Below are 19,540 nucleotides of genomic sequence, written 5' to 3'. Positions count from 1 at the left end.
TTCAGGGTTTTATCGTTCATAGAAAAAAATAAAATTCCATTCCGTTTTTAAGGCGGTCCGTCATAACATTTTTAGCATTCAATCAGACTTTATTGGAAGGTTTTGTATTAGTTTTCCTAAAAGATATAAATACCGGTCCCCAGACATATTTTTTTCCTCTAAATTTGGCCCCCGAGTCAAAATAATTGCCCAGGCCTGGTATAGAGGGTGTGGAGCGCTGCTTATTTTTTCGAAAATATATCACCGAAAAATAACCCCCAATATATTAATATGTTAATAGAATACAGTTTCAAATGTGACGAGTGGTTTGTCAATTTAGGCTTAAATCGAGGTAAGCAGGTCGAGGGCGGGACTTAAAAAAGTGGCCAATCAGAGGTTATGGGATACCCAAAAAAACAGGCTGTTTATCTATCCATCCTTTTTCTACCGCTTGTCCCTTTTGGGGTAACGGGAGACGGCTGGAGCCTATCTCAGCTGCATTCGGGCGGAAGGCAGGATACACCCTGGACAAGTCGTCAATTCATCGCAGGGCCAACACAGATAGACAGACAACATTCACACTCACATTCACACACTAGGGACCATTTAGTGTTGCCAATCAACCTATCCCCAGGTGCATGTCTTTGGAGGTGGGAAGAAGCTGGAGTAACCGGAGGGAACCCACGCAGTCACGGGGAGAACATGCAAACTCCACACAGAAAGATCCCGAACCCGGGATTGAACTCAGGACTACTCGGGGCCTTCGTATTATGAGGCACATGCACTAACCCTTCTTCCACCGGGCTGCCAGTTTAATTTTTGCTAATAAAAATGTAGGTACTAAAGTTAAAAAGTTAAAGTGCCAAGTACCAATTAACCTCTGCATTTGACCCATCTCCTTGTTCACCCCCTGGAAGATGAGGGGAACAGTGAGCAGCAGCGGTGGCCGCGCTCGGGAATCATTTTGGTGATTAAACCCCGAATTCCCACCCGTGATGCTGATTGCCGAGGAGGGAGGTGACGGGTCCCATTTTTTTATAGTCTTTGGTATGACTCGGCCGGGGTTTAAACTCACGACATACCGATCTCTAATACAAACCCCGTTTCCATCTGCGTTGGGAAATTGTGTTAGATGTAAATATAAACAGAATACAATGATTTGCAAATAATTTTCAACCCATATTCAGTTGAATATACTAAAGACAACATATTTGATGTTCAAACGTATACACTTTTTTTTTTTTTTGCAAATAATCATTAACTTTAGAATTTGATGCCAGCAACATGTGACAAAGAAATTGGGAAAGGTGGCAATAAATACTGATAAAGTTAAGGAATGCTCATCAAACACTTATTTGGAACATCCCACAGGCGTGCAGGCTAATTGGGAACAGGTGGGTGCCATGATTGGGTATAAAAACAGCTTACCAAAAAAATGCTCATTCTTTCACAAGAAAGGATGGGGCGAGGTACACCCCTTTTTTCCACAACTGCATGAGCAAATAGTCAAACAGTTTAGGAACAACGTTTCTCAAAGTGCAATTGCCATCCGGACCAAAGGCGAAGCGAACCATCCAGACTGTTATGGACGCAAAGTTCAAAAGCCAGCATCTGTGATGTTATGGTGGTGCATATTTCCCCAAGGCATGGGTAACTTACACATCTGTGAAGGCACCATTAATGCTGAAAGGTACATACAGGTTTTATGCTGCCATCTAAGCGCTGTCTTTTTCATGGACGCCCCTGTTTATTTCAGCAAGACAATGCCAAGCCACATTCTGAACGTGTTACAACAGCGTGGCTTCGTAACGAAAGAGTGCGGTTGCTTTCCTTGCCCGCCTGCAGTCCAGACCTGTCTCCCATCGAAAATGTGTGGCGCATTGTGAAGCGTAAAATACGACAGCGGAGACCCCGGACTGTTGAACCACTGAAGCTCTACATCAAACAAGAATGGGAAAGAATTCCAATTTCAAAGTTTCAACAATTAGTTTCCTCAGTTCCCAAACGTTTATTGAGTGTTGTTAAAAGAAAAGGTGATGTAACACAGTGGTGAACATGCCCTTTCCCAACTACTTTGGCACGTGTTGCAGCCATGAAATTCTAAGTTAATTATTATTTGCAAAAAAAAATAAAAAATTGATGAGTTTGAACATCAAATATCTTGTCTTTGTAGTGCATTCAACTGAATATGGGTTGAAAAGGATTTCCAAATCATTGTATTCCATTTATATTTACATCTAAAACAATTTCCCAACTCATATGGAAACAGGGTTTGTAACTGGTGTGGGAGCGTAAACGTTGGCCTAAAAATATGCCAATGACAACATTTAAGTATTTATTAAAAAGTCATAAGTCATTTAGTTTAATAAAATTTGCTATGTCCTTCGTTGCCATACTGCGACATCTACGATACAGTCCACTTGTAATGTTTTTTTGAGTGTACAATGTTAATATTTTGTACCTCTTGTGTCATTCAAAATAACAAAGTCATACCAAAGACTATAAAAATGGGACCCATTACCTCCCTGCTTGGCACTAAACATCATGGTTTAGAATTGGGGGTTAAATCACCAAAATGATTCTTGAGTGCGGCCACCGCTGTGGCTCTGAGGTCTGAGAGCCAGTTCCAGCTCGTGGTGCCCAAGACCAGACTTAAAACTAGGCGAGACAGGGCCTTCTCTGTGGTCGGCCCTAAGCTCTGGAACACTCTGCCCCTCCATGTTCCAACTGCTCCCACAGTGGAGCGTTTTTAGTCTCGTCTTAAGACCCCCTTTTATTCTCTGGCTTTTAACACTACGTGAGTTGTGTGGTCCTCTGTGTTTTTAAATTTCTATTCCAATTTCTTGTTTTAATTGGTTTTACCCTTTAAAATCGTTTTTAATCATATTTATTTTTTTTGTTTTTATTCAGTCATTGGTGGAGCTAAGGATAGTATTTGAATATTGTTTTTAATATTTTTGTGCAGCACTTTGGAAACATTTTGGTTGTTTAAATGTGCTATATAAACAAAGTGGATTGGATTGGACTGGTGTGGGAGCATAAACGTTGGCTTAAAAATATGCCAATGACAACAACTAAGTATTTATTATAAAGTCGTAGTCATTTAATGCCATACTGCGACAACTACTATACAGTCCACCTGTAATGTTTTACAAGTGCACAATGTTGATACTTCATACCTCTTGTGTCATTCAAACCCCAGCCGAGTCATACCAAAGACTATAAAAATGGCACACTTTACCTCCCTGCTTGGCACTCAGCATCAAGGGTTGGAATTAAATCCCCAAATGATTCCCGAGCACGGCCACAGCTGCTGCTCACTGCTCCCCTCACCTCCGAGGAGGTGGAACAAGGGGATGGGTCAAATGCAGAAGGTAATTTCACCACACTTAGTGTGTGTGTGATTATCAGTGGTACTTTAACTTTAACTTTAATTTATTAGACTAAACTCTGCTCCAGATATGTACAGTTCTATACTTGGAAATGAAGTTCAAGTGTTCGAGTGACTTTATTTGCACTCGAAGGTAGATTTGTTTTGCAGTGTAATATACAGGAGAATGGCATATGCATATATGTTAAGCCAAACAAAGGTATTTAACACATAACAGATCACAACATGACAAAGTACTCAACAGGCTGCCTGGGACCAGGACCAAGGAAAAAAGAAAGAAAAAGTCACATTAACAATAAAAAGAGGCATAGTAAAAGTTAGTAAAGGACATTAAGACACAACTTCCATGAATTAATAAGTAGATAAGAATAAATAAATACGTGCAATATAGCTATAGTTTGTTTAAAATAATAACTGTGGCTGTAACAAAGCTGCTCTTATACCAATTACTCAATTACAGTAATTGCTGTAATTTCTCCAATCTGCTGTACCTGCCGAGTGGACATGTACTCCAAACTCAACTGAGGCTCACCATTAAGTCAATTTGATCACTTAAGTATTTGGCTTAATCGGGTTCTCTCCTTCAGAGGCAGCTCTCCAAACCATGACACCCGACACAAAGATCAAAGCTATTCAATAAAAGCCCAATAAAATAAATTCATCATGGTTTTGTCAACATGAATGAATGACAACTTCCTTGGACAGTGAAGACACTGGTGACCTCTTTTGCATCACAGTTATCCTAAAAATGTTAAATATTGTCAATAATGGTCCCAAGATTTTTATAGGATTATACAACGTTGACAGTTTGTCTCTTATTAATGGTTCCCTCATAAGCAATTCCCACCTGCCTTCTAAAGCAAAAATCATATCTTGTGTTTTAAGGTTGTTTACTTGTAGATATGAAGCATCACACCACTTGACAAAATCATCAACACTAGGCCTGTGTGTGTACAGTAAGTGACTGAAAAGACAACAGATGTAAGTGAGACGTCCTCCAATCATCTCTAAGGCAGTGGATCAATAGCATGTTCAATGTTTTAAAAAAATTCTAATCAGTCCAGCCTTTCAAAAGTTTTCATTGGCAGAGAGGTCAGGGCTGTAGGTCTAAAATAATTTAAAATGTTAGGACTTCTGGATTTAGGGACTGGGACAATTATAAGATCTTGCCAGACTTTGGGGACATGCTGTGTTTCTAAAAATTGATTAAAAATAAATGTAAAAATTAAGTTCAGTTCTTTTGCACAAAACTTTAGTCGACCACAAATATAATCTGGTCCAGAACTCTTTGTCACGACCAGGGCGCATTCTAATGCGCTCTCATTTGTGTGCTCTGCTGATTGCGCCTCCAAGAGCGCACTTGCGTGCGCCACTCCGGCAGAGGCTATCTATCATCGGCAATCAGCACAGCTGAAGCTGATCATCAGGCCTGCCTTCTTAAACCAGCACAACCTGCTATCCCGCGCCAGAACGTAACAATCCGTTCCTGAACAGTAAGCCGAAATTCTCCACGCTTGATGCATACTCTCTGTCTGTGTTTCTCCTCTGGTCCTGTGTCCCCCCTGTCGTTTCTTGAAGCAACCCTTTGTTCCCGCGTAACGAGCTGTGTGTCTTGTCTCCCCCTGTGTTCCCCTCTGGTTCTCTGGCAGCCTCTTGAATTTCAAACCTCCCGCCTAGACAGAGATCTTTTGACGCCTCTCTATTGCTGCCCCCGACTTCTTGCCTGTCTCTTGGATCTACGAGCCTGCCCTGCCCCTTTTGGACTTCTCTTATCACTCAACAGCTAATCTTCACACATAGCTGCACACACATACACATTTTGACACGCCATTTAATATATATATATATATATATATATATGTAAGACATAGAGCTACTACTACGCCCCTGTTGTCTGTGCCGTCTCCTTTCCCAATACACAACACTCTTGTTTATTTTTTTAAACAACGGGAAGGTGTGGGATAATGTGAAGTTTGAGTTCTTGCATTTTCTTACTAAAGTAAAGAGTGTCAAAACGGTTATAAAGACAATAGGGAGCCTTCGCAAAATCAGAGTGAATTAAAATGATTTAAAGTGATTTTATTTTACATTATTTTTTATGGCCTTTATTATGACTATTAAGCAAACAAAAGTGCCTTGGTTTAAGCTAAAAAAAGCATCTCCATTGCGCTTGTACTATGTCAATAAAGTTTTACAATTTGCAATATTGCATTTATTTATATTTTACCAGTTGTTATAGTTTTATAATCCATATATTGTGAATATATATATATATATATATATATATTTAATCTTATTTACATTCTATTTTATATATATATATATATATAAATATATTGGCGACTTGTCCAGGGTGTAAACCACATTCCGCCCGATTGTAGCTGAGATAGGCACCAGTGCCCCCCGCGACCCCAAAGGGAATAAGCGGTAGTAAATGTATGTATGTATGTATGTATGAATATATATATATATATATATATATATGTAGGTGTGGGAAAAAAATCACAAGACTACTTCATCTCTACAGAACTGTTTCATGAGGGGTTCCCTCAATCATCAGGAGATTTTAATGGAAGCATTCACATACAATGGTTTATATAGTGCACTGAGTGGGTAGGTACAAGCAGGCGTAGGGTGTGGTGATTGGCTCATGTGTTACCTAGGAGGTGTTTCCGTCTGTGGCGGCATGTTGAAATGATTTCACTGCGCTTGTTGAGGGATGATAGATCTGGATGATATATAATAAACAGTTTCTCTTTCAAGCATAGGTTGCATCTTTTATTACCACTGTTGTAAGGTGTGCTGGATGCAAGAATTTGCCATGTTATTGAATATTCAACATTATTGTCTTTGAGGTTGAATATTCAATAATTCAATAACCCCTCATGAAACAGTTCTGTAGAGATGAAGTAGTCTTGTGATTTTTTTCCCACACCTACATATTGCGCTCTACCACGGTATCGAGCACTATTCTCTGGATAATCCAATCAAGACATACATATACATATATATATATATATATATATATATATATATATATATATATATATATATATATATATATATATATATATATATATATATATATATATATATATATAATGTGGAATGTAAATAAAATAAAAAAAATACATATATATGTATATATGACCCCAAAGGGAATAAGCGGTAGGAAATGGATGGATGGATAATGGAACTTCATCCATCCATCCATTTTCTACCGCTTATTCCCTTCACGGTGGCAGAGGGGTTAGTGCGTCTGCCTCACAATACGAAGGTCCTGCAGTCCTGGGTTCAAATCCAGGCTCGGGATCTTTCTGTGTGGAGTTTGCATGTTCTCCCCGTGAATGCGTGGGTTCCCTCCGGGTACTCCGGCTTCCTCCCACTTGCAAAGACATGCACCTGGGGATAGGTTGATTGGCAACACTAAATTGGCCCTAGTGTGTGAATGTGAGTGTGAATGTTGTCTGTCTATCTGTCATGGCCCTGCGATGAGATGGCGACTTGTCCAGGGTGTACCCTGCCTTCCGCCCGATTGTAGCTGATAATGGAACTTATGTGGCTTTTATTTACCTTGCTATGCTCCAATTAAGCCGCTAGATGTCACTGTGCTGCTATCAAACCACTGTTGTGCAGTACCGACCGTCTCTGCAAAACTTATACTAAAAGATACAATTTAATATAAAAAAAATATAGTAATAGGAGTGTATTATTTGTTTGCGGGTTGTTCTTCTCCTACTTTTAATTGACAAGAGCATTAATCAAGCAGCAGGAGAATTAACTATATTCATTTTGGTGGCTATAATAACCTCCTCCCCTAAGCTCCCAATGAGACAGTGTGTCAGACAGAAGGAAAGTGGGATGGAAAGTATTGATATCCACTTGCTTGGATGGACGAACAGTGACATCCTGCATGGCCCACGGTTGACTTTTAAAAATCAACAGGAAGAGCAGATGGCTACATTATATAACATTATTGCTTCTAAGCACAGCTGAAAGAGCACAGGGAGAGTCAGAGATTTTCCCAGCCACACTTAACACAAGGCCATCTTTCACTCGGGTGTGATCACGTTATTATTATTATTATTAATATCAATATTATTATTTTACCAAATTAATAGAGGGGTTTCACAAAGCTGACACTCTTTGTGGATAATGCATGGAGGTATGCATGAGGCAGTGTTTTTAGTATCCAATGAAAGAACGATATTGTGTTTACGATGCAGGAGTCACTGAACTGCAATAAAGCGTCACAAGATAGTACACAAAAAGCTGTCAATTGTTGTTGTACAAGACAGTAGCTTCTCACTTATGGAGAGTACAAAATTGCACCGAAGTTCCTCATATAGTAACCAAAGAGGATTTTTTTATGCAGCTGCAGAGAGTACCACATATTAAATGGTATATGGAGCGGTATAACTCGGTTGGTAGAGCGCCCGTGTCAGCAACTTGAGGGTTGCAGGTTTGATCCCCGCTTCCGCCATCCTAGTCAATGCCGTTGTGTCCTTGGGCAAGACACTTTACCCACCTGCTCCCAGAGCCACCCACACTGGTTTAATTGTAACTTAGATATGGGTTTCACTATGTAAAGCGCTTTGAATCACGACTCGGTAAAGAATGTGGGTATTATCTTCGACCCAACTCTCTCCTTTGAGTCACACATTAAAAGCGTTACTAAAACGGCCCTCTTTCATCCCCGTAATATCGCTAAAATTCGCTCCATTTTGTCCACTAACGACGCTGAGATCATTATCCATGCGTTTGTTACGTCTCGTCTCGATTACTGTAACGTATTATTTTCGGGTCTCCCCATGTCTAGCATTAAAAGATTACAGTTGGTACAAAATGCGGCTGCTAGACTTTTGACAAGAACAAGAAAGTTTGATCACATTACGCCTGTACTGGCTCACCTGCACTGGCTTCCTGTGCACTTAAGATGTGACTTTAAGGTTTTACTACTTACGTATAAAATACTACACGGTCTAGCTCCATCCTATCTTGCCGATTGTATTGTACCATATCTCCCGGCAAGAAATCTGCTTTCAAAGGACTCTGGCTTATTAGTGGTTCCTAAAGCCCCAAAAAAGTCTGTGGGCTATAGAGCGTTTTCCGTTCGGGCTCCAGTACTCTGGAATGCCCTCCCGGTAACAGTTCGAGATGCTACCTCAGTAGAAGCATTTAAGTCTCACCTTAAAACTCATCTGTATACTCTAGCCTTTAAATAGACCTCCTTTTTAGACCAGTTGATCTGCCGCTTCTTTTCTTTTCTTTCTCCTATGTCCCCCCCTCCCTTGTGGAGGGGGTCCGGTCCGATGACCATGGATGAAGTACTGGCTGTCCAGAGTCGGGACCCAGGATGGGCCGCTCGTCGGGACCCAGGATTGACCGCTCGCCTTTGTATTGGTTGGGGACATCTCTACGCTGCTGATCCAATACCGCTTGGGATGGTTTCCTGTGGACGGGACTCTCGCTGCTGTGTTGGATCCGCTTTATACTGAACTCTCGCGGCTGTGCTGGAGCCAATATGGATTGAACTTTCACAGTATCATGTTAGACCCGCTCGACATCCATTGCTTTCGGTGGGGGTTGCCCACATATCAATCAATCAATCATTCAATGTTTACTTATATAGCCCTAAATCACTAGTGTCTCAAAGGGCTGCACAAACCACTACGACATCCTCGGTAGGCCCACATAAGGGCAAGGAAAACTCACACCCAGTGGGACGTCGGTGACAATGATGACTATGAGAACCTTGGAGAGGAGGAAAGCACTGGATGTCGAGCGGGTCTAACATGATACTGTGAAAGTTCAATCCATAATGGATCCAACACAGTCGCGAGAGTCCAGTCCAAAGCGGATCCAACACAGCAACGAGAGTCCCGTTCACAGCGGAGCCAGCAGGAAACCATCCTAAGGGGAGGCGGATCAGTAGCGCAGAGATGTCCCCAGCCGATACACAGGCAAGCAGTACATGGCCACCGGATCGGACCGGACCCCCTCCACAAGAAAGAGTGGGACATAGAAGAAAAAGAAAAGAAACGGCACATCAACTGGTCTAAAAAGGGAGTCTATTTAAAGGCTACAGTATACAAATGAGTTTTAAGGTGAGACTTAAATGCTTCTACTGAGGTGGCATCTCGAACTGTTACCGGGAGGGAATTCCAGAGTACTGGAGCCCGAACGGAAAACGCTCTATAGCCCGCAGACTTTTTTTGGGCTTTGGGAATCACTAATAAGCCGGAGTCCTTTGAACGCAGATTTCTTGCCGGGACATATGGTACAATACAATCGGCAAGATAGGATGGAGCTAGACCGTGTAGTATTTTATACGTAAGTAGTAAAACCTTAAAGTCACATCTTAAGTGCACAGGAAGCCAGTGCAGGTGAGCCAGTACAGGCGTAATATGATCAAACTTTCTTGTTCTTGTCAAAAGAAAAATGAGGTCCTCTCCAAGGTTCTCATAGTCATCATTGTCACTGGCGTCCCACTTGGTGTGAATTCTCCTTGCCCACTGGGTGTGAGTTTTCCTTGCCCTTATGTGGGTTCTTCCGAGGATGTCGTAGTCGTAGTGGTTTGTACAGTCCTTTGAGACATTTGCGATTTAGGGCTATATAAATAAACATTGATTGATTGATTGACATTGACTTGAGGAAAAAGCACTATATAAATATAGTTCACTTCACTTATATAATAATATAATAAATCAGTATATATTATATAATGTAAATATAATATGTACATATTACATACAAACGTACTTGTGTAGAGAATAAAAATAATTGGCGATAGGACACATCCTAGGGGGGGCGGAGCCAGTCGAGGAGCACACTGTGTTCGATAAAAAACATTCACTCTTACTATTTGCGTTCTGTTTGTTGAAAAGTCTAAAATCCAGCACACAAGATTACTTAAGTTAAAATGTTCTAAAAGACTAATTAAAATGTGGGGTTCAATGGATTTAATTCAACCGCATCAGCAGCTTTTCCATATTTTCATGGATAAATGTCGTCAGTTTCGATAATATTGTAACATTCTTGGCTGGCGTTAACTCATTCTGTTTCAGCATGGTGCAGACTAGCAGTACTCGGTCATTTCTTTGATGATTTCTTACTTTAGTTCAAAGACTGTCCTCCACTTCTTTTTAGGACTGTACTGTACTTCACACTGAATTTCTTCCTTACAATGTTGGGGAAAAAAAGTCCATCTCTAGCTGTAAGCCAAGGCTCGCGGGTAAGACCAAATGTCATGTCTCTTACGTGCTTTGCTGTGACTTTCGCTACGGCAACTAATGGCGCTGATGCTTGCGGCTCGAAATTTTTAGCTCGCAACCTAAAGCATAACAATTAGCCCAGAGACAGCTCTCATCTCAAAACATGCTTAAGTTGAGGTACTACTGTATATGTGAAAAATAGCATTTCTTTAAAGAATATTAGCATTTAAACTGCACACGCAAAAAAACGAAGCGCATTAAAAGCATGTTTAAACTGCCTGAATTCCAGCACCGAGGGGAAATAATTACACTTCATTTATTAACTGCGTTACAAAAAAGGTCAATTAGAATAATAGATAATGTTGGTTTTCGAGAACATTTAAACCAGGGGTGTCAAACGTACGGCCCTTTCATCAGGCCCACGGGATGAGTTTTCTTAGTATAAAAATGAGCCGAAATTTTTTTATGAAAGAAACTGCTGTTCTACATGGGTGCACTAGATGTCGCAATAGCAATTCTTTGTATCTTTGTAGATGATGCTAAATATGTAAAAAAAAACAAACATGATAATACTGCACCAGTCAAGGAAAATTAGCAAACTACATAAATAACATCCTGTAACTTGATTTTGATATTCTTTTATCTTGATAGATTGAAAATTAACACCAATGAGTTGACTGATGAACATTATCATATAATCTATTCAGAAAGTATAAATAACAACAAATATAGAATAGTATTAACCGCAACATGTAAGTGTAAAAAAAACAACAACATTCATTTTGAACAAAGAAAACAATCTGAAGTTCTTATTTTTAAGTTATTCTGCCGTGATTTTAACAGTTCGGCCCACTTGGAAGTAGATTTTTCTCCATGTGGCCCTCGATCTAAAGTTAGTTTGACACTCATTTATTTAAACCTTTTATTTATTGAATCCAAAATATTGAAATGTAAAGATTTGATGTTTTCACAAATAGCTAAAATTTTGCACACAACAAACTTATAACCTGCTACTACAATTCTTCTCAACAAAAGAGGAGAAATATAACCTCACAGAAAAATATGATTTAAAATATCTGTATTCACGCACAACACTTAAGACTGTGGAATTAAATGATGGAATGGATCAAGCAAAGATGTCAAACAACGTACTAATATGATTACGTTTAAGAGAATGTTCACCAAACACTGATACAAATCTTGAACTTGATTGATGAATGACAAATAATCTCTCACATATTCAGGAAATGATGTGAACCATACAGTATATTAACTATAGATTCATGTAAAATACACTGATGTGTATTTATTGATACTTCATTGTTGTTGTGTTTAAGATCAAGAAAAGAAGTGGATAAAATGTGTTTGAATTTATTTCCAGACAGGAACGGGGTAGGATAATTGAGCTCTGTTTCTTCCTTCTCCTTTTCGAACGTGTGAAACCGTAAACAATGCAACTGTAAACATGTTAGAAACATGTTTTGTGCCTTTTAAAATAGATTTAGAACTCTACTGTGACATTATTGTTCAGGTTTTTTTTGTATTAATGTTTATAATGATGGTGTCAATGAGGGATTTTTAATCACTGCTATTTTGAAATTGTTACTAATATTGATGATATGAATTTTTTGGTTTCACTGCTTTTGGATTGTACCGTGTCCTGTTTGTGTGTCCTCAATTGTTCTGTTAATTGCTATTCTGAGTGTTGCTGGGTCGGGTTGTGTTTTGGAATTGGATTGCATTCTTGTGGTATTGTTGTGTATTGAATTGTCGGATTGATTAATAAAGTCATTATAAAAAACAAAAAAACACTCTCTACCTCTAAACACCAATAAGCTGTGAAAACGATGATGCTGTGTTCCAAATATATATATATATATATATATATATATATATATATATATATATATATATATATATATATATATATATATATATATTAGGGCTGGGCAACGATTAAAAATTTTAATCGAAGTTAATCGCACTATTTCTCCGATTAATCGCAAATAACTGCATTGTATACGCAAAGCCCAATAATGAATTCAAAAGTAGTGTGTAGTGCACCTTTATTGGAATATTCTCCCACATGAACAAAAGCGCCAAAACATTTGTTGTGCAAACACAATTTAAATCAGTCCTTGTTAAACAGTAGCAGTTAAATAGCATATTTTATGAAAATCAACTCAAAAAATGTAAATACAAACATTTAAGGTCATTGCCACTGCTAGGGTATTTAAGTTATCCTGTTTGTTATGGAAAATAAATATAATCTACATACAAATCTCTGAGCCACAATCATAACATCTGAACAGGCAATTTCTGAGGTAACAGCAGAAACATTTTTTTATAAGGGATCTTATGTTTAAAAAACTTATATTATAGGTAGTGGGCTGTTTTAGGGAATTTTTGATCAAATTATCCGTAGTAGCAATATTAATAATGTTGTGTTTATTATGCATAGTGCACTTAAAATAATTATGACCATATCTAGGAATTCATATGATGGGAATTTTCCGATTGTTTGCTTGGTGCTTTGATAAACTGAACGCGTCATATACATGGTACTATATTGTGATGTTATGAGCCAGGGAATAAAAGAACTACCCTACCCAGCATGCAACAGGAGTGACGAGCATGCGCGGTAGCCCGGTATAGGTTGTGTCGCCATGACGGCATCTTGTATGTTGTGATATGCACGCTCTGAAAGTAAACGTTAAGAACTCAGCCAACACTCCTCGTCTGCATGATTCATAAATAGACAGACAACACATATACTCCGCTGCTTCACAGGCCGCTGGATGTAGCCGGCAAAGTATTCCCATGCTAGCTAGCCGGTCTAGCAAGCACGCGTCATTCAGTCCAAAACGGTGCGATCTATCCACATTCAGAATTGTCTGGCGGTCGTAAGTGATCCCGGAGTGACCACGCTGTAAGCCAGCCATGAAATTTGCAGAATTGTCCGGTATTTTTGCCAAATGTTCCATCTTTACCAAGAGCCCCTCGACGCCTAAGCCCGTCCGGGCGTCGCCATTTTATTAAGAAAAGGCGTTAACAAAATAAAAGCATGTAAACAACATACGCAAATGTGCGATAAAATAATTGTCGGCGTTAATAGATTGATGCGTTATCTCGTAATTAACGCTTTAATTTGCCCACCCCTAATATATATATATATATATATATATATATATATATATATATATATATATATATATATATATATATATATATATATCAGTGATGTGCTGTGAACTATACACCAGGTGAGGCATAGATACTTTTGGAGGTTATTTTTCTTCTTTTTTTTTAACTTAAATTCATGAGCAGTTCTAACCATTGTTTATTTAGGTTGCACATTAGAATAACAGGAAAACGAAGGGAGTAATTTGATGTCATAAAAACATTATCATAATGATAATATGGTATGACAAATTGGTCCAAAAAGTATTTGACAAAGTTGTTATTAAATACTTTTTGGTCCCATTTTCTTTTAACAAAATAAATCAAGTATTGTGAGTGTATCTTACCTTTCTGTATTTGTACCTGAAGCAGCAACAACACCCACAAACGCTGGCTTACTCTAATAAAAATGCCATAAAAAAGGCTGGCTTCCGCTGGAGAGACATGTGTCTGCTAGCTTTAGCGCCCCCATTTCTACCAGTGTGTCAAGTCAGATTACTGCTGAGGCATTGAACAATATATTGCCCCCTACTTTGAGGCAGAGGTACTTGCTGCCTCATGGCCTGCGTTTGTGTGTAGCCGTGGAGGCACCACCTGTGTCTGCCTCACTTCTGGTCTGCTGGGTTATTTTGATCAGGAAACACAGAATTTCCACGATTTTGACCATGAAAATTATCCAAATATACAGGAACCACACCAAAATCCCATAGAAAGCATAGACCAAAAGAGAAATATTCAAACTTATTTTATTACCCTGTTTTTTGAACATACATACATATATATATATATATATATATATATATATATATATATATATATATATATATATATATATATATATATAGGTCTCACGCAAGGACATTAACACGTCTGACACGTACGTAGGATTAACCGAAGGAGCGTTTAAAACCAGATGGAATAATCACAAGGCCTCCTTTAGAAACCAGACTTTGCGGAATTCTACAGAACTCAGCAAGCACATTTGGAACCTCAAAGACAATAATGTTGAATATTCAATAACATGGCAAATTCTTGCATCCAGCACACCTTACAACAGTGGTAATAAAACATGCAACCTATGCTTGAAAGAGAAACTGTTTATTATATATCATCCAGATCTATCATCCCTCAACAAGCGCAGTGAAATCATTTCAACATGCCGCCACAGACAGAAACACCTCCTAGGTAACACATGAGCCAATCACCACACCCTACGCCTGCCTGTACCCACCCACTCTGTGCCCTATATAAACCATTGTATGTGAATGCTTCCATTAAAATCTCCTGATGATTGAGGGAACCCCTCATGAAACAGTTCTGTGGAGATGAAGTAGTCTTGTGATTTTTCCCACACCTACATACATACATATACATATATATATATATATATATATATATATATATATATATATATATACATATATATATATATATATATATATATATATATATATATATATATATATATATGTGTATATGTATATATATATATATATATATATATATATATATATATATATATATGTATATGTATATATATATATATATATATATATACATGTATATATAGAGGGGCTTATATGGCGGTTATATATATATATACATATATATATATCAATATATATATATATATATATATATATATGTATATATATAGAGGGGCTTATATGGCGGTTATATATATATATATATCAATATATATATATCAATATATATATATATATATATATATATATATATATATATATATATATATATATATATATATATATATATATATATATATATATATATATATATATATATATATATATAGGGGCTTCACGGTTGCGTCCCCAGGTACATGTCTTTGGAAGTGGGAGGAAGCCGGAGTACCCGGAGGGAACCCACGCAGTCACGGGGAGGACATGCAAACTCCACACAGAAAGATGCCGAGCCCAGGATACAAAGGTCCTGAGTAGTCCTGGATTCTATCCTGGGCTCGGCATCTTTCTGTGTGGAGTTTGCATGTCCTCCCCGTGACTGCGTGGGTTCCCTCCGGGTACTCCGGCTTCCTCCCACTTCCAAAGACATGTACCTGGGGAAAGGTTGATTGGCAACACTAAATGGGCCCTAGTGTGTGAATGTGAGTGTGAATGTGTTCTGTCTATCTGTGTTGGCCCTGCGATGAGGTTGTGACTTGTCCAGGGTATACGCCGCCTTCCACCCGAATTCAGCTGAGATAGGCTCCAGCACCCACCGCAACCCCAAAAGGGACAAGCGGTAGGAAATGGATGGATGAATGGATATTTTTTGCTTTCTATTTTAGTTACTTTGAATGTACAACCCCCTGGCGCTATTTTGTACTGTTTTTTTAGTTTTCTTTTTTTCTTACCGTTTTTGTACTTACTTTGGTTATTATTTTCAACTGTTTGTAAATTTTTAAATTTATAAATAAACGTTTATAAAAAAAGATTAAAAAGAGGAAATAATACAATAAGAAAACAGAACTTACAAGTCTGACAGCCAATAAAAGAAAACACATTAATTCCACATAGATATCATAAATAATCATACCTCATTGGCCTCATAAACTCCAAGAAAATAAAGTTTATTTTAAATCCGAGACTCTATTAAGGTCTTTCCCATCAAACACTTGCATATGCTTCTTCGTTAATTGCGTCACATATCAATATTCCCCCCAACAATGTGACCAAACCGGAACCAAAAATATATTCCCCTCTCAATTTACATGGGTTTTGTAACAAAAATAAAGTTAACATAAACTTGCAATAACGATGTGTTCTTTTATAATATGGGTTTGTACCTTGAGTTGTGTATTTATTCATTATTAAATACTCCATTTTGTACTTTGCATATTCATTTTTGACAAAATATCTAAAGAGCTGTGTTTGTTTTGTACATAGCTGGCTGTACGTGAGAGGGGCGTGGCCTGTGGCATCCAGTCGCCCCGACCCCCGCCCCCCTCCCCTCCCCTCCCTCGCTCAGAGGCTGGCGATACTGCAAACCGGGAGCTCGCTCACCGTTACACCGCTCGGCTCTGCAGGTGAAGTGCGCTCCCTCGTTTGCCGGTAAAAAAAAAAAAAAAACATTAAAGGGGATCGTTTTCTTGGAAGCCACCACCGGAGGCACCACGGCTTGGACGGACACACCAAAGTACAAAGTAGCCTGTAAGTTTGTTTTTGTTTGTGTTGTTTCCCGTGGTTGACGTCTGATTGATTGATTGAAACTTTTATTAGTAGATTGCACAGTTCAGTACATATTCCTTACAATTGACCACTAAAAAATAAGTTTTTCAACTTGTTTAAGTCGCGGTCAATCAATTCATAGTACAAATATATACTATCATCATAATACAGTAATCACACAAGTATGTCAATCATCGGAGTATATACATTGAAATATTTACATTATTTACAATGTAAAGGAGGGGGTTAGGTTTGGTTGAGATCAGCACTTCATCCATCCATCCATCCTTTTCTACCGCTGGAGCCTATGTCAGCTGCATTTGGGCGGAAGGCGGAGTACACCCTGGACAAGGCGCCAGCTCATCAGCACTTCAGTCATCAACAATTACATCATCTAAGAAATGGACATTGAAACAGTGTCTGTACAGAGCAGTGAATATAGTGAGCTCAGAAAGCATAAGAACATGTATATACATTTGATTATTTACAAGGTGGGATGTGGTGGTGGGAGGGTGTTGGTCTGGGGTTGGTGTTGCCGGGAGGTGTTCTTTTAATGCGGTTTTGAAGGAGGATTGAGACGCACTTTTTTTTTTTTTATACCTGTTGGTAGTGCATTCCATATTGATGTGGCATTGAAGGAGAATTAGTTAAAGGTCTACTGAAATGAGATTTTCTTATTCAAACAGGGATAGCAGGTCCATTCCATGTGTCATACTTGATCATTTCGCGATATTGCCATATTTTTGCTGAAAGGATTTAGTAGAGAACATTGACGATAAAGTACGCAACTTTTTGTCGCTAATAAGAAAGCCTTGCCTTTACCGGAAGTAGCAGGCGATGTGCGCGTGACGTCACGGGTTGTAGGGCTCCTCACATCCTCACATTGTTTATAATGTGAGCCTCCAGCAGCAAGAGCTATTCGGACCGAGAAAGCGACAATTTCCCCATTAATTTGAGCGAGGATGAAAGATTTGTGGATGAGGAAATTTAGAGTGAACGACTAGAAGGGAAAAAAAAAAGGCGATTGCATTGGGAGCGATTCAGATGTTTTTTGACACATTTACTAGGATAATTCTGGGAAATCCCTTATCTTTCTATTGTGTTGCTAGTGTTTTAGTGAGTTAAATAGTACCTCATAGTCGGAGGGGTGTGGCCACGGGTGTTTTGACGCCACAGTCTCTGAGGAAAGTCACGGCAACTGCAGCAGGACAGAAGCTCCGCTGATCTCCGGTAAGAGGCGACGTATTACCACAATTTTCTCACCGAAAACTGTCGGTTGACATGTAGTCGGGATCCATGTTCGCTTGACCGCTTTGATCCATAGTAAAGCTTCACCTCCGGGAATTTTAAACAAGGAATCCCCGTGTGTTTGTGTGGCTAAAGGCTAAAAGCTCCCCACCTCCATCTTTTTACTTTGACTTCTCCATTATTAATTGAACAAATTGCAAAAGATTCAGCAACACAGATGTCCAAAATACAGTGTAATTGCGCGATGAAAAGAGACGACTTTTAGCCGTAAGTGGTGCTGGTGTTACGTAAGTTCGGCACCGTGGATGCTCGTGGAGTGTCACCCTCAGTGCACAGGATCACAGCAGGCAGAAGTGAAGGTAAGAATAGGCTTTAACGTAAAGTTTCAAAAGAACACTTTTGCAAAAGAGCAAATCAAAGGTGTTCCTTAGCACAGAAAGCTAAAAGCTAATACAAGCAAAAGTCAGAGTACAGAGTCCTTAATGGCGCGACCCGAGCGCGCGGAGGCAAGCTACACTTAGCAGAGAGAATACAAAATAGGCAAAACTCACGTAACTGTTGCGACAAGCAAACAAACTGGCCAGGCGGAACTTAGGTAGCAGAAGGTCTTAAAGGGGAACATTATCACAATTTCACAAGGGTTAAAAACAATAAAAATCAGTTCCCAGTGGCTTGTTGTATTTTTTGAAGTTTTTTTCAAAATTTTACCGGTCTCGGAATATCCCTAAATAAAGCTTTAAAGTGCCTTATATTCGGCTCTCTGCGAAGACACTGGCCATTTCCCTGTGACGTCACACAGTGCTGCCAATGTAAACAAACAATGGGAATACCACAGCAAGATATAGAGACATTAGCTCGGATTCAGACTCGGATTTCAGCGACTTAAGCGATTCAACAGATTACGCATGTATTGAAACAGATGGTTGGAGTATGAAAATATTGAAGAAGAAACTGAAGCTATTGAGAGAATAGCTATTGACGCTATTCATAGCCATAGCATGGCCGAATAGCTGCGTTAGCATCGCCAGTAAAATGTGCGGACCAAACGATCAGGACTTTCGCATCTTGTGACACTGGAGCAACTTAAATCCGTCGATTGGTAAGTGTTTTTTTCGCATAAAATGTGGGTGGAAGGAAACGTAATATAGTTGCAAATGCATCTGTAGGTTATCCATACATCTCTGTGCCATGTCTGCTTTAGCACCGCCGGTAAATAGCATGTTAGCATCGATTAGCGTAGCATGTTAGCATCGATTAACTGGCAGTCAACATCTTTGTGATTTCGTTGACTATCGTTGAAAATGCATTTGCAGGTTATCCATACATCTCTGTGCCATGTC

The 19,540-nt window shown here is 38.9% G+C and overlaps 1 protein-coding gene across 3 annotated transcripts in view; it reads left to right on the top strand.

Moving 5' to 3' along the window:
* The first annotated feature begins 16,762 nt into the window (after positions 1-16,762).
* Positions 16,763-19,540, top strand: part of prlra (prolactin receptor a) — a 69,595-nt gene continuing 66,817 nt past the window's right edge. For all 3 annotated transcript variants that reach the window (XM_061876496.1, XM_061876497.1, XM_061876495.1), the window contains exon 1: positions 16,763-16,934. The gene's annotated coding sequence lies outside the window, so the exon portion shown is untranslated. The remainder of the gene's footprint in view (positions 16,935-19,540) is intronic.

The sequence above is a fragment of the Nerophis ophidion genome, linkage group LG17, assembly GCF_033978795.1.
Source record: "Nerophis ophidion isolate RoL-2023_Sa linkage group LG17, RoL_Noph_v1.0, whole genome shotgun sequence".
NCBI classification, from domain to species: Eukaryota; Metazoa; Chordata; class Actinopteri; order Syngnathiformes; family Syngnathidae; genus Nerophis; species Nerophis ophidion.
The sequence above is the reverse complement of the archived record's forward strand: the minus strand, read 5'-3'. Positions and strand labels throughout refer to the sequence as shown.